Genomic DNA, 12,452 nt, shown 5'->3' with positions numbered 1-12,452 from the left:
ATACAAGCAAGCACTACCAAAAACTAAGAAACAGTACATCAATACATAAAAACAACACACTAAACCAATCTAAAACTATTCTATGCGTTACAATGATCGCGTGGATATAAAGAACGCTAAAAACGGAGCTAAAACGCGTTTTCTAGGCTAAAAACAAGTTCTAGGGGCTTATTTGTAATAAAAACAGGGTTCCAGGGACTTTTCTGCTAAAACCGAGGGCTAAAATGTAATTAAACTAAAGCTTCAGGGTCTAACTCATAAAAAGAATGAACCTGGACGGCGGGTCCTATTTTAAAGAAGCTCAGGGGGTTTTGTGCTAAAAACAGGACCAAACCGTAATTATTTTTGACCTGGCTGGGACGACGGGTTGATATTGCAAAAGCCCGAGGGCTCTTTAGCAAAGTGGGCAGGGCGAAGCGGTACGTTCAGATCTGGACCGTCAGATCCAGATCTGGTGGCTAGGATCAAAGGGGGCGCCGTTCTAATCTCGGCCGTCCACTCGAGATCGGGCGGCACTAGGTGATTGGGGGCTCAGGCGGCGGCGATGGGTCGCCGGGGGTGAGTGCCCGCGGCGGCGTGCGGCCGAACCTCGCCGGACTTCCTCAAATCCGGTGTTCTGGGGGCTAAACGGACCAGCGCTAGGGTCCAGAAGGGTCTACGCACCATGCGTAAACCACCTGAGGCAATTGCGAGGCTGGGTAGGGCTCTGGGCGGCGCCTGCAAGAACGACGGCGGCTCTGCGCGGTGGCGCTTCGCCGGCCGGGGTGTTCCCGCTACTGGGGTGGCCTACGGGGTACAAGCTATGGTGTAAAAGCATCCGGGAGACGGGCTGACTCTTACCAAGGCGAGGGATGGCTGGAGTAGCAGCGGAAGGGCGACGGCGGCGAAGGTCGTGGGCGGCGCTCGGACGGAGTTCGGGGCCTGGCCGATGGAGGGCTCCTCTGGGCGTCCAGGCTCCACGGATCAAGTCTTGGCGGTGCTGCAAAGCAGGACCGAGGGTCAGGGCGGGCTAACGGTCACCGGCGGCGAGCAATTGCTCGGATTCAGAGTTACCTGCGGCGGCGGAATCCGGGGAAAATCCGGCGCAGGCAAAGGTCGAGGTTGGGGTTGGTGGCCGCAGTGCTGCTCCTGGTGCTCGGGCGAAGCTCCTGCAAGGTTGGCCAGGGTTGTTGCACGGCGGAGCGGCGAGTTCGCGGCGGCGCAGGGGCAGAGCTGAGGCGGGCGAGCGGCTAGGGTCTAGAGCGGCGGCTGAGGGGTGGATAGGGTTTCCAGGGGGTGCGGCTTGGGCGTTTAAAGGGGCCGGGCGGAGATTGCGGCGGGGCGCAGCGGGATTAGGATCCCGGCGACCTCGCCGGTGATCTCGGGGGGGGGGCCGTTGCGGAGCCGGGAAGGAAGGGGAGAAGAGGGGGCTGACGCGCGGGCCCGGCGTGGCAGAGGGAGGAGGGGCGCGTGCGACACGGGTGCGGGGTGAACGGGCTGACCTGCGGGGCCCAGATGCAGGCGGGTGAGAACGGGCGCGCTGGCTGGGCTCGAGCGAGCGGGAGCGCGGGGCGGACCGGGCTGAGTGTGTGCGGGGGGGAAAAGCGGGCCCAAGCGGGACTGGTGCGGCCTGGGCCAGCGGATTGGGCTGGGCTCGGGAGAAAAGAAGTGGCCCGCGGGTTTGGGTTGTTGGGTTGGTTCTTTTGGGTTCCTTTCCTTTTCTATTTCTTTTTCCTTTCCTCTCAACTCAAAACTATTTGAATTCAAATGAATTTGAATTCAAACTCCTATTCAAACAAACAAAACAAAACCATGCACCAGCATGAATGCAACAACAAAAAAAATTAAACCTATGATAAATTTAATTACTTAAGGAACAAAAATTAGATTAAATGCCAACTAAACACAATAAACCTTAGAAATTTAAATAAAGCCAATTAAATTTTTTCTAAATGCTGGAATTTAAAATTAGGGTGTTACACTGTTGCACTCTTGATGAAGGCTTGTGCCACAGCCTGGCCAACTGTGTCTATCATCTTGCTTTCATGATGAGCCTCTGTCAATGGCTGGAAAGATGGAAGATCAAATTTCTTGATCACCTCACCAGATCTGTTGACGCTGTATGATTTGAGGCATTCACGCTTGAATCTCTCCACCAGCTCTTCATACTCTTTTTGTTCTTCTTTGAGCTTATCTTCAGGAACAGGAATCTAGTTTTCTTCATTAATTGTAGATTTATCTGTGAGTTCCACCATGTTGAAGCTTTCGTGTTCCACCGGGCGTGCCAAAAGATGTGTTGACGCAAAAACCAACACACTGGAATCCGAGGGCAAGTGTTCGGCGAGCCACGGAAAAGTCAACCAAGCGTGCCAGTCAATTTGACCTGTAATTGACAATGGAGAAAACAAAGTCAAATTCGAGAGCGAATCGGCTGGGATTCCGAATATCTCTCAGATGGGCGCATCGGCAAGCTTTGCCGATACTGAACGCGACAAAAAGATATTAAATGCAAGCGCGTAGTAAACGAGCGTATCGGCAGGGTTAGCCGATACACTAGACAACAAAACTGGCTCTGAATAGCTGATCGTGTATGTACAACAAGATCTAAGTTACGAATGTGTAACTTAGATGATGCGAAGCTAAAAACAGATCTAAACCGGCTCTTGAGATAACAAAAGTGTCACTCCAAAACCTAAAGCCGATCTAGTATGTTTTTAGATGTGATAATGGCCAAAAAGCATAGGAACACCTACAAATCTAGCTGATATCGATAATTGGTGAATAAATCTAGACGAGACAACAGCGATGCACCCGGAAGTCAAAGCCTAGATGAACTCGATAACTTTTGAATAGATTTGAACGAAGCCACAGCGATGCGCCCGGTAGCTAAAACTCAAATATACTCGGTAAAACGAAAACTCACCAGCAAATCAAGTCGCCCGAATGTGAGGCGTCCTTGATCAACTTGAAAGAAATCGTCAAAAAATAAGAGAAAAGGCGAAGTCACCGAAAAAGTGCAAAGGAATAGTAAAGTTGTGTTGTATTGGATGTGTATCAAATTTTTTCGATCCCTTACAACTCATATTTATAGCCTAGCGCTATCAAGTCCTAACCGATTACGGTAAACATTACTTGACTAAAAAGAAAAGACTTTCTAAAAGATAAACTACTTTAAATACTACAACCGAATCATCAAGATTCTTGCAGAGCCCGGATCCTCTCCTCCTTCCTTGACTTCATCGGCAACTATCCATCGGCCGAGTACCAGAGTGGACTAATCAGCATCTTCGCAGAATATTCTCCTAATTCATCAGACGGACTCCATCGGCCGATTCCAACCTTGTGCATCTTTTGGTTTCTTCTAAATCGGCCACCTTCCCTTCACAAAAATCACCTTCCTTGACACGTGTCAAAAAATGGTGTCAACATCTGCGTTTCGGTACATAAGAATCTTTAAATCCAGTACCAAGCTTTCCTGAATCTCTAAAGATTTGGCACAAGCTGTGTACTCGATAGAAAGAAAATCTTATAAACACTAAGCAGATCTACTAGTCGAGTGCATATCAAATGCTAAAGACTAACCTTTCTTAGATTGGGAAAGCTTTTTCAGCTTCCCCTCAAGAGCAGTCTTCTCAGATGAGAGCATCTTAACCCTCTCCTTGAGAGCATTCAGCTCTGTCTCATCTGGCAACTGGACACCCTTTCGTTCCAGTGCCTCCTACAAAACAAAAAGATCAGTATACAACTTGATCTACTCTAACAGTACTCGAAGCATTCGACTACTTACCTCTAGCAGCTTGACAGCTAGCTCCACCTTCTCTCTTGGCAAGTCACTTCCCGATATGACTTGGGAAGTACTCGCCACCACCTCAGTAACAGCCCTCTTGGGCACTTCTTCAATCCTTCCTACAGTATTCCCCGTGACTTGGGAATCTAAAGGAAGAACATGCTACTTAATCACACTAAGGGCAAATAAAAGGATACCTTTCCTACAAGGCACTACAAGCTTACCTGCAAGGGTCTCCGCAAGTTGTTTATCATCGCCTCCCTCAGGAAGCTTCTCGTCTTCTCCTCCTTCTGGAAATTTGTCGCTTCCACCATCCTTTGGGATCTCCTCATTGGCCCTTTTAGGATTACGCAAAGGAGAATTCTGAAGCATGGAGTTGGCCACCGTTTCTGCATCTTGAGCACTCATCTCAGGAGTGCTCGGGGGCTTCCCCAACCCCGATTGGGAGATTGAGTGGCTCTCAGCCAGCACATCCTCTCCCAGGACCGCATCTCTGCAAAGACAAAGTAGTTACAAACTACTAGTTTCAAAACAGATCCTACACATACAAGTTCTAAAGAACTTACGCAGGAGCTCTTATTAGGGCAAACCCCTTGATGCCAAATTTGCGGGCAGGCTTTGCGATCATGGCCAGCTTACCCGCATCGACGATCTTATTTACATCGGAACTACTCGCTGAATGAGTAGTCCCGATCCCACTTGATGGGTCCACTGTGGTGGAGGGGACAGTTTGTCCCACCGCAGTATCATCCCCATATACTGAGTTCCGTGGCATCTTAGCCGCCGGACTTGGAAAAGCAAAAACACAAATCAAAACTTGCAAATCGACAACTAGAAAATACTCGATTGCAAAATCACTAGCTACTTACCTATCGCTAGTAGTGTGGGAGGAGCTGCTACGCTTTCTCGCCATTGACCGAGTACTCCTTAGGCGCTCAGTCTGGGCATCAGCACTTGGAGTGGGGCTGTGCTCCCCATCACTCCTTTCCCCTGACGCTGCCTCATCTGCACAACCAAGTCTAGACATCAGTACTGTTTATATGAAACCTTATATGAGCATACTAAGATTTGATTAACAGATCGAGGAAATTGGAAGAACAAAAGGGCGAACAAATGCCTGGTAGCGAAGGACTACTCTTAAAGCGATCCACGTCCTCCTACAGAAAGCAAATCCTATCAGATTTACACTATGGTAAAGTACTCGATTTCTACGAATCAACTACTTTTATCAAGTACCTGCTTCGGCGGATTCGCAGTGGAAAATGTACCAGGAACAACTGGGATTTTATTTACATTCTTCAGAAGTCGTTGTACTCGACTAAAAACTACATCATCCGAGATCTCTTCCTTTGAGTATCTTGATGGATTAGTTGTTCCCTGAGACTGGAATCCAAGCGATTCCCGAGCCTGCAATGGCTGGAATCTTCGCTTCATCCAGTCAAACATGACTGTTTCCCCAGTCAACATATTTTGCCTTAGAATGGCAATCCGCTCGAGTAGTTCAGATATTTGACTCTCGTCGACTGGTTTTTTATTCCAATCAGGCCACTGAATTGGAGCACTGGGAGTAATGGATGGAAAACTTCTCGACTGGTTCTCGACATAGAACCACTTGGGTTTCCATTCGATTACTTTATTACTAAGGTTATAAGGGATATACACTCTATCCTTTCTTTGGCTAAGTTGGAGACCCGCACCCCCTACTACGTCTAAGACGAATCTGTCAGGCTGCGGTTTCAAATGAAAAAGAAAGCGAAAGAGTTCGAAATGGGGCTCGATGCCCAGAAAAGCTTCGCATAAATGCATGAAGATGGAAATATGAACAAAGAAATTTGGGGTCAGATGATGTAATTGGATCCTGTAATAGCGCAGGAGTCCAGCAAAGAAAGAAGAGCAAGGAAACCCCAATCCTCATTCCAAGTATGAGGTAAAAGCAATGATTTCCCCAATATTCTCATACGGATGATCTTTCCCCAAGGCAGGACGCCATTGGATAATAGATCTGGGAACTAAAAGACCCTGCGACACTAGAGAATCTAAATCAGATTGAGAACACTTACTTGTGTTCCAACCCTCATCACAGGTTGGCTCTGCAGCCACACCCTTTCCCTTGGTCGCTTTCTTGGGGGCCATCCGGAAATCTACAAATCGCTTCACGCGCATACAATGGCGGAAACCCTAGGGCGATAGCAGGGAGCAAAGGGAAACAAGAACTTTGGATCTGGGAGCTCGAGAGCGAAAAGACAGATCTATAGCAGCAAAAACATGTGGCGGCCGGTGGAGTAAAACCTAAGTTACCGTTTTATTTTATAATGGCGGTGGCAACATGGTAAAAACACCCAACAGGCCAAAAGTCCGTTGCAAATCACGGAAAAAATGGGATTTTAAAGAGACATTCCTTTTTCTGAGATTACATTCTGGAAAAGAAAACACTCACATCCCTAGTCGACTACTCGACACTCTTTTCCTTAACTGGGATTACATTCCAAAACAAGGATAAGTACTCGACACAGTATAACTATTCGACATTACAACTTGAGTACTTTTTATTACATAACTTTACAAACGACTCGGGCTTGCAAGTTTGGTGCCTGGATCTCCTAGAGCTTCTAGTCGACGCATGCTGCAGCTAGATCGGCCCGAGGCCGTGACAAAGTACAAACTTGTTATTCCCATTTCGGGAATAAAGTTATTTGTATTCAGGGAGATAAGCTACAAGAGGTTTGGAGGCAGATTACAGTAACCACCTCGCAAGTCCTCTTGTAGCATCTTGTAGATAAATTTCTCCTTCTCCCTGAACACTTTGTGGCAAGATCAAGCTTCCCCGCCAGAGATGTCAGTTCTTGGGCACCCAGAAACAAGTAGCCCCAAGGATGTGACACAACAAGACTCAACCAGTCCACAAAGAACTTGCCTCATTGGAAGATGCAAGGACATGATGTCCAGAATGGATCCAATAAAAGCAAGGTAGTGGCAGGATGAGGTTGCAGAGACTTCTCTTGTCACTCGCAAGTTCTCTTCTAGCATCTTTTGCTGGGAAGAACTACACAAATCTCAGGAGGGTGAGAGCAAGAACACCAAGGAAAAGCCATGGCCGCTAAACTTTGGTGCTTCTGCTAAGGACCTTTCCCCTTCCTTTTATAGCCACAAAGGGGCTTACTGAGGAGACACCGTGAATCAACAGTGCACGTTTCACGGACGCATTCATGGCAGCATTCACGGACGCAGTCAAAGATGCAATAATGCAGATTCTCCAAACAGTAATGTTCCATGTGAGCACTGAATAAAGAGCTGTACATCCCGAGTTTTATTCCTGAAATTATTTCGGGTGCAATCAGTGTGTCGGATCCAATTATATCATTTTTCTAGGATTTTACCCGAAAAAGAGGTCTTTTCGGATTCCGGATCTGATGAATCCTGCAAATAATCTGAAGGATAAAATCTGATGCCACGACTTAAATCCTTAATTCCAAATCTACGCTCGGGTGCTACTTGCAGCAAAAGGGATTTTGATTCAAGGCTCGGGGACTGCTGGATATAGGCATCAAAGATTTATTTTTCAATTTTTTTAGAAAATAGACTGAAGTGACCCTCAGCCTGATTCTGCGATTCAACCTTAGGCTCAGGGGCTACTCCATATGGAGTGCGAGTACTTCGCGCACCATATATGAACAAGATTTTGGGGCTTGAGCACCTCACAGCCTCGAAGCAAACAGAAGTACTTGAAGGACTACTCGACGTATCTGGAGGAAGGACCAGAAGCAACCAGAAGCATGTTCTGACTACTTGAAATACTCAAAGAAGCACAGCCAAGTACTCGACGCCTGCAGGACTCGGCTATGAAGAGCTCGGGGGCTTGTCAAACCCGGGACAGTGGGACTGCTTATAGACATAGAATGTTCTAGAATAAGGGATAGCTCATGGATGTACCTTATCTCTTTTGTAACTATTCGAATAGGCATAGAACTAGCTGCAGTATAAAGGAAACTACCCGATTATGTTGTAGTAGGATTCCAACTGTACTCGGCTAGGACTTTCCATGTAACCCTGTCCCCCCGGATATATAAGGGCGGGCAGGGACCCCCTCCAAACAATCATCAACACCTAAGGCAATACAAACCACACAAGACGTAGGGTATTACGCAAACTCGCGGCCCGAACCTGTCTAAATCTTTGTGTTCCTTGTACCGTCGAGTTCTAGAGCAGTCGATCTCTACCTACAAACCCTACTGCTAAGAGTATCCCTGAGCAGGCTTGGCGGTAAACACCGACAGCCACGTGTGCGTCTGAATGCGTCGGACGCCCTATACCGAATATTAAAGGGGTGGAACCAATTTGATGACATGACTTATTATTAATCTTATTTTGTGTTAAGATTAGATCTTCTCCATTGAGCGCATGCCACTGCCCGGTCAAGCCTCTCCTTTATATATCCCTCAGCTTTGCGATGATTGTTGCGCCATGTAAATGTGTCACCAACAAAACCCAAGTCCTCCAGTCTGCAGTCTTCCAGAGCTTGTCTAAAATTCTCCATATATGCAAGCGGCCTCGGCTGTCCTCCCTCCTTTTCATGGCCAAACAACACCTCATTGAAATCACCAGCACATAACCATGGCATCCGATACATATTCTTAAGAATACGCAATAGTTTCCAGGTCTTTCCTCTATCCTCTACCTTTGGCTCCCCATAAATCCCAGTGAATCGCCATTGTCTCCCATCTTCCTCCTTCACCACTGCATCAATATGATATCGGGACAAGCTCTTTACCGTAAGGTCAATTTCCTTGTTCCAGAATAAGGCTAAACCTCCACTTAGACCATTGCAATCCTTTACCACCAAATTCGGCATTTTTAGGATCCACCTGAAAGGTTCAATTCTCTTCCAGTCCATTTTCGTCTATGAAAGGAAGAGAATATCTGGGGACTCAAGCTTCTAGAGATCCAGAAGCCCTCGAACTACCGAGGTATTCCCCAAACCTCGACAGTTCCAAGCTATAATCTTCATTTGGCCGGGCGGGACTGCCCCGGTAATCCCACCTTGACATTGAAATCCATCATTTCCCCTTCTTCCATCTCTGACAGATTATCTGCAAAAACAGACAAGCCCACCCTCTTCACCTTCTTCAGAGTTGAAGTATCCATCTCTATGTCCTCAGGGAATTGTCGCTTACGCTCCCTGCTCCCATCATGTGAAAAGGCCTTATCTTCCTTTACCCTCCTCCCATTCCTCCTTTTGTAAATTCCTTTCTTCTGTATGTTGGACTTTGGGGCCTTCGAAGATACTACCAGTCCGCCCTGTTGATGGAACTGCTGTTCTTGCAAACACCTTGACTGGATTAGATTGAGAGAAGGAACTGTTTCATTCTTATTAAACTCCCTGGACTTATCACCCTGCAACTCAAATCCCTCTGCATCTACATCTCTGCCCCCCTCTCGAACAGGCTTCTCAGCTGGTAGAGGATGCAAACAATTAGTAGAGAGTTTAGGTACCAGTCCCTTTGGCCAGCACGTAGACCGCATCATCTTCCATTGGCCAAGAAGAGTATTTTTAGATGTTCCGGCCAGGGAGTTTATTGCCTACTAGCTCGGCGCTGCGACATGGGCTGACCTCCATGTGGAACAAGGCCCTAGCTACGGCCCAGCGGAATTCCGATCCCACTACAGACCGGCCACGCCACATCGGGCCGGCGCTTTGTGATTCGTGCACGCGGATGGATCGAAATCGAACGGCCGCCTACCCTTCTTCCTCCTCCAGTCCAGTCCCGTGCTGCCCAACCTCGCCTCGGGGCCTCGGCCATGGCGGGCTCCATCCACATGGCTGAGCTTCGGGAAGGTGCTGCGAGGTAGGCGTCCCTGGCGTGGAGGGTAGTTTTCTGATTAGTTTTTGGGGTTGAGTTAGGGTTTATGGGCTGCGGGGTTAGGGGGGATGTCCCGGGAGGCTAGGTGGTGGGCGGCTGCGCGGAACGGCGGGGCGGATGGTGCTCCTAGCTAGTTAGGGGTGGCCGCTTTCCCAGGCTGCGGCAAGGTGGCGGAGGAGGCTGGGGGCGTCTGGTGGTCCTCGCCTCCCGCGCCTCCGCCGCCGCCCCTCGCATCTGCAAGCATCCGTTCGCCGGCCCCGTGGCTGCCTGTCGTTATCTCTGCCGAGGACGCAGCTTCCACTTGCTTTCGGTTCTATTTCTAGAACCGCCGCCGCTGGCCCTGTCCGTCCTCCAATTGGTCGTCTTCAGTCAAGCGCCGCCGACCCCGCCATGGAGTTGGAGCTCATAGAGGTCCCTGGCAGCAGCACTCCCTCTCTCCAAAATTCTACTGCTACTACCTTGATGCCGATTTTGAAACCTGCTTGTTTATTTGCCTTGCCTCTTGACGTGATGGCTATCAGGGTCCAGGATGACTGAGCAAAACACTCCCATTAGGTAAACGGCATTTTACCCCTGTTCCTTTGGTCCAAAATGATATCTTTGTTTTCAGTAACCATGCTCTTTATACTTGTTTAGTGATTGACTTGTATAGGGAGTTTGGACTTACAATTTATAAGATTTTGGGGTCTCTATTTGTTATTCTCTTGGAAGATCCGATTCAAATAATAGATGTAAGGCTGTGCTTAAGATTAAGGAATGGAATGCTGTCCAGGACAGGAACCAATACTGCATTCGTCATTTCAATTCCATTGCATAGGAATTAGTTTTTGTGCTTCCCCTGCTCCTTTCAGAAATTTCTGCTCACGGGGTGCATCCACTTGAGATGAAATCAGAATCCCTATATTTCTACTTAGTTCTCTCCTCACATAGGAAATTTATAACAAAGTTTAACAAGTTCATGGCTGTCAATTGCTGTTGGCTAAATGAGTCTGTTCTATGTAGTTGACATGATGGTCCTCTGTTAATAGATGCAACACTTTGCCAGTTGCTCTGTTGTACTCAAAATTGATTTGATGTTCTAATGGTGTGACTGGTTTCAGGCGGTTGAGTCCGGTGTGCCCTTTGGAGAATCTGAGGCATGTAAAGCAGGTCCGTCAACATGCTGTGTGCGCAGGTACATGCTTATTCATTTTATTCTCGTTTTCCAGTGTCTCCTGAGCACAATTGTCATGCAAAAAGTGCATAGCTTTCTCAACACACATGTTCATAAGGGTCATGCCGTAGCTCTAGAAATATTCCTTTTCTTGCACTATTTTTCAGTTGAACAACCTTGTAATTGATCAAAAGTTATTTTTGCTCAATCATCAGTTGGCTTTTCTTTTTGGAACATTGGGATGCAGGGTTCCTTTTCTTGCTCTATTTGTAAAATTCTTACCTGAGGCAATAATTATTTAATCCTTCTATACAAAGTTACCCTTTGCACTGATATGTTCATGCGAGATACTGAGCATGTTTTAAGAACAAGGATGATAATCATCATTAAATGGAAGCAAAACTGAGAAATTCACAATATTTGAAGCTGGGTCAACCATGTAACAAGTAATTATGCCAGAACTAGAACTGTTATTCTTAAGTTAGTAAAAGCGAAGCCACCACCATATATGGTTTGAAACTAATATTGATGTGCTGATAGTATATATTTTTTTATTATGCTTGCCATACAACCAAGAACTTTGTTGCAAAAAAAATCTCTCTGTTTAATTGTGGCTTGTATCATTTTTGGAAGGAAAATCTAAGTTATGGATAATCTCATGCCTTTCTACTGTGTCTAAAGACAATAGAAAAGATAGTGGATACTTATCAGTTGACTACTACTTTCATTGCTTTTTATCTTGGTCATGGATGTGCTGGGCTTTATGGTTTCACATGCTGCAAATGAGGGGCTGCTGCAACCCGGACTCTCTATATGCGGATGATGTGGTTATGTTCCTCTCCCCGGTGTAGGGAGATATTTTATAACTATGGGAATCCTTGATCTATTCGGTGAAGCTACTGGGCTGTAAACAAATTTGCAGAAAGTAACGTGCTTCCTATTCAGAGTGGAGAAATGGAGTTAGCTAATGTCCAAAATATACTTCCCTGTACCCTTTCGGATTTCCCATGTAAATATTTAGGCCTGCCCCTATCCTTGAAAAGGCTTACTAAAGAGCAATTGCAACCCATTGTGGATTGCATAGCAGACCAACTTCCGGGGAGGAAAGCGGATTTAATGACTCGAGCAGGGAGAAGGGTACAGATCCAGTTTGTGCTTACAGGTATGTTTATTTACCTGATTATGGCTATTGACCTCCCAGCTTGGGCAACTAAGGCCATCGCCAAAATCCAAAGGGGCTTTCTTTGGCGTCTTGGTGGCGAGCTCAAGGCCTTTACTAGGAACAAGACTTGATGACCGGGAGCACATCCTTTGTGGAGCTCTAACGTAGACTAGGGGTGACTCAGTACCTACCAATACCATGGGAATGGGATAATCCGTCTGCTGAGTTTGCATTCTCTAACCCCCACTCCTTTATGTTTCCACATTTCATACTTGCAACCTTGAGAACCTTTACATTCATATAGTAGCATCTTGATAGAATTGGCTCTATGTTGCAAAACTCCTTTGGGTGGGTTTAAACACTTGTCGAAACCTAGTTGCACATAGGGGTGGTAATGGGCCATGGCCCTAATGGTCTCTTCACAGTCCAATAAAGCCCTTAAAATTTTTAGTTCAAAAATACATATGTTTAGAGCCCGGCCCTTTTAGGGCCCGATCCTTAGATTTTCTAGTT

At 46.9% G+C, this 12,452-nt stretch overlaps 1 long non-coding RNA gene across 1 annotated transcript; it reads left to right on the top strand.

The window, feature by feature from the left end:
- The first annotated feature begins 8,239 nt into the window (after positions 1–8,239).
- Positions 8,240–11,108, top strand: LOC120658062. Its single transcript, XR_005668492.1, has 3 exons — positions 8,240–10,035; positions 10,146–10,179; positions 10,725–11,108. It is a non-coding gene; the product is annotated as an uncharacterized LOC120658062 (long non-coding RNA).
- Positions 11,109–12,452: the final 1,344 nt, after the last annotated feature.

Source organism: Panicum virgatum, chromosome 2N (assembly GCF_016808335.1).
Source record: "Panicum virgatum strain AP13 chromosome 2N, P.virgatum_v5, whole genome shotgun sequence".
NCBI classification, from domain to species: domain Eukaryota; kingdom Viridiplantae; phylum Streptophyta; class Magnoliopsida; order Poales; family Poaceae; genus Panicum; species Panicum virgatum.
This window is presented reverse-complemented; position numbering and strand designations above follow the sequence as displayed.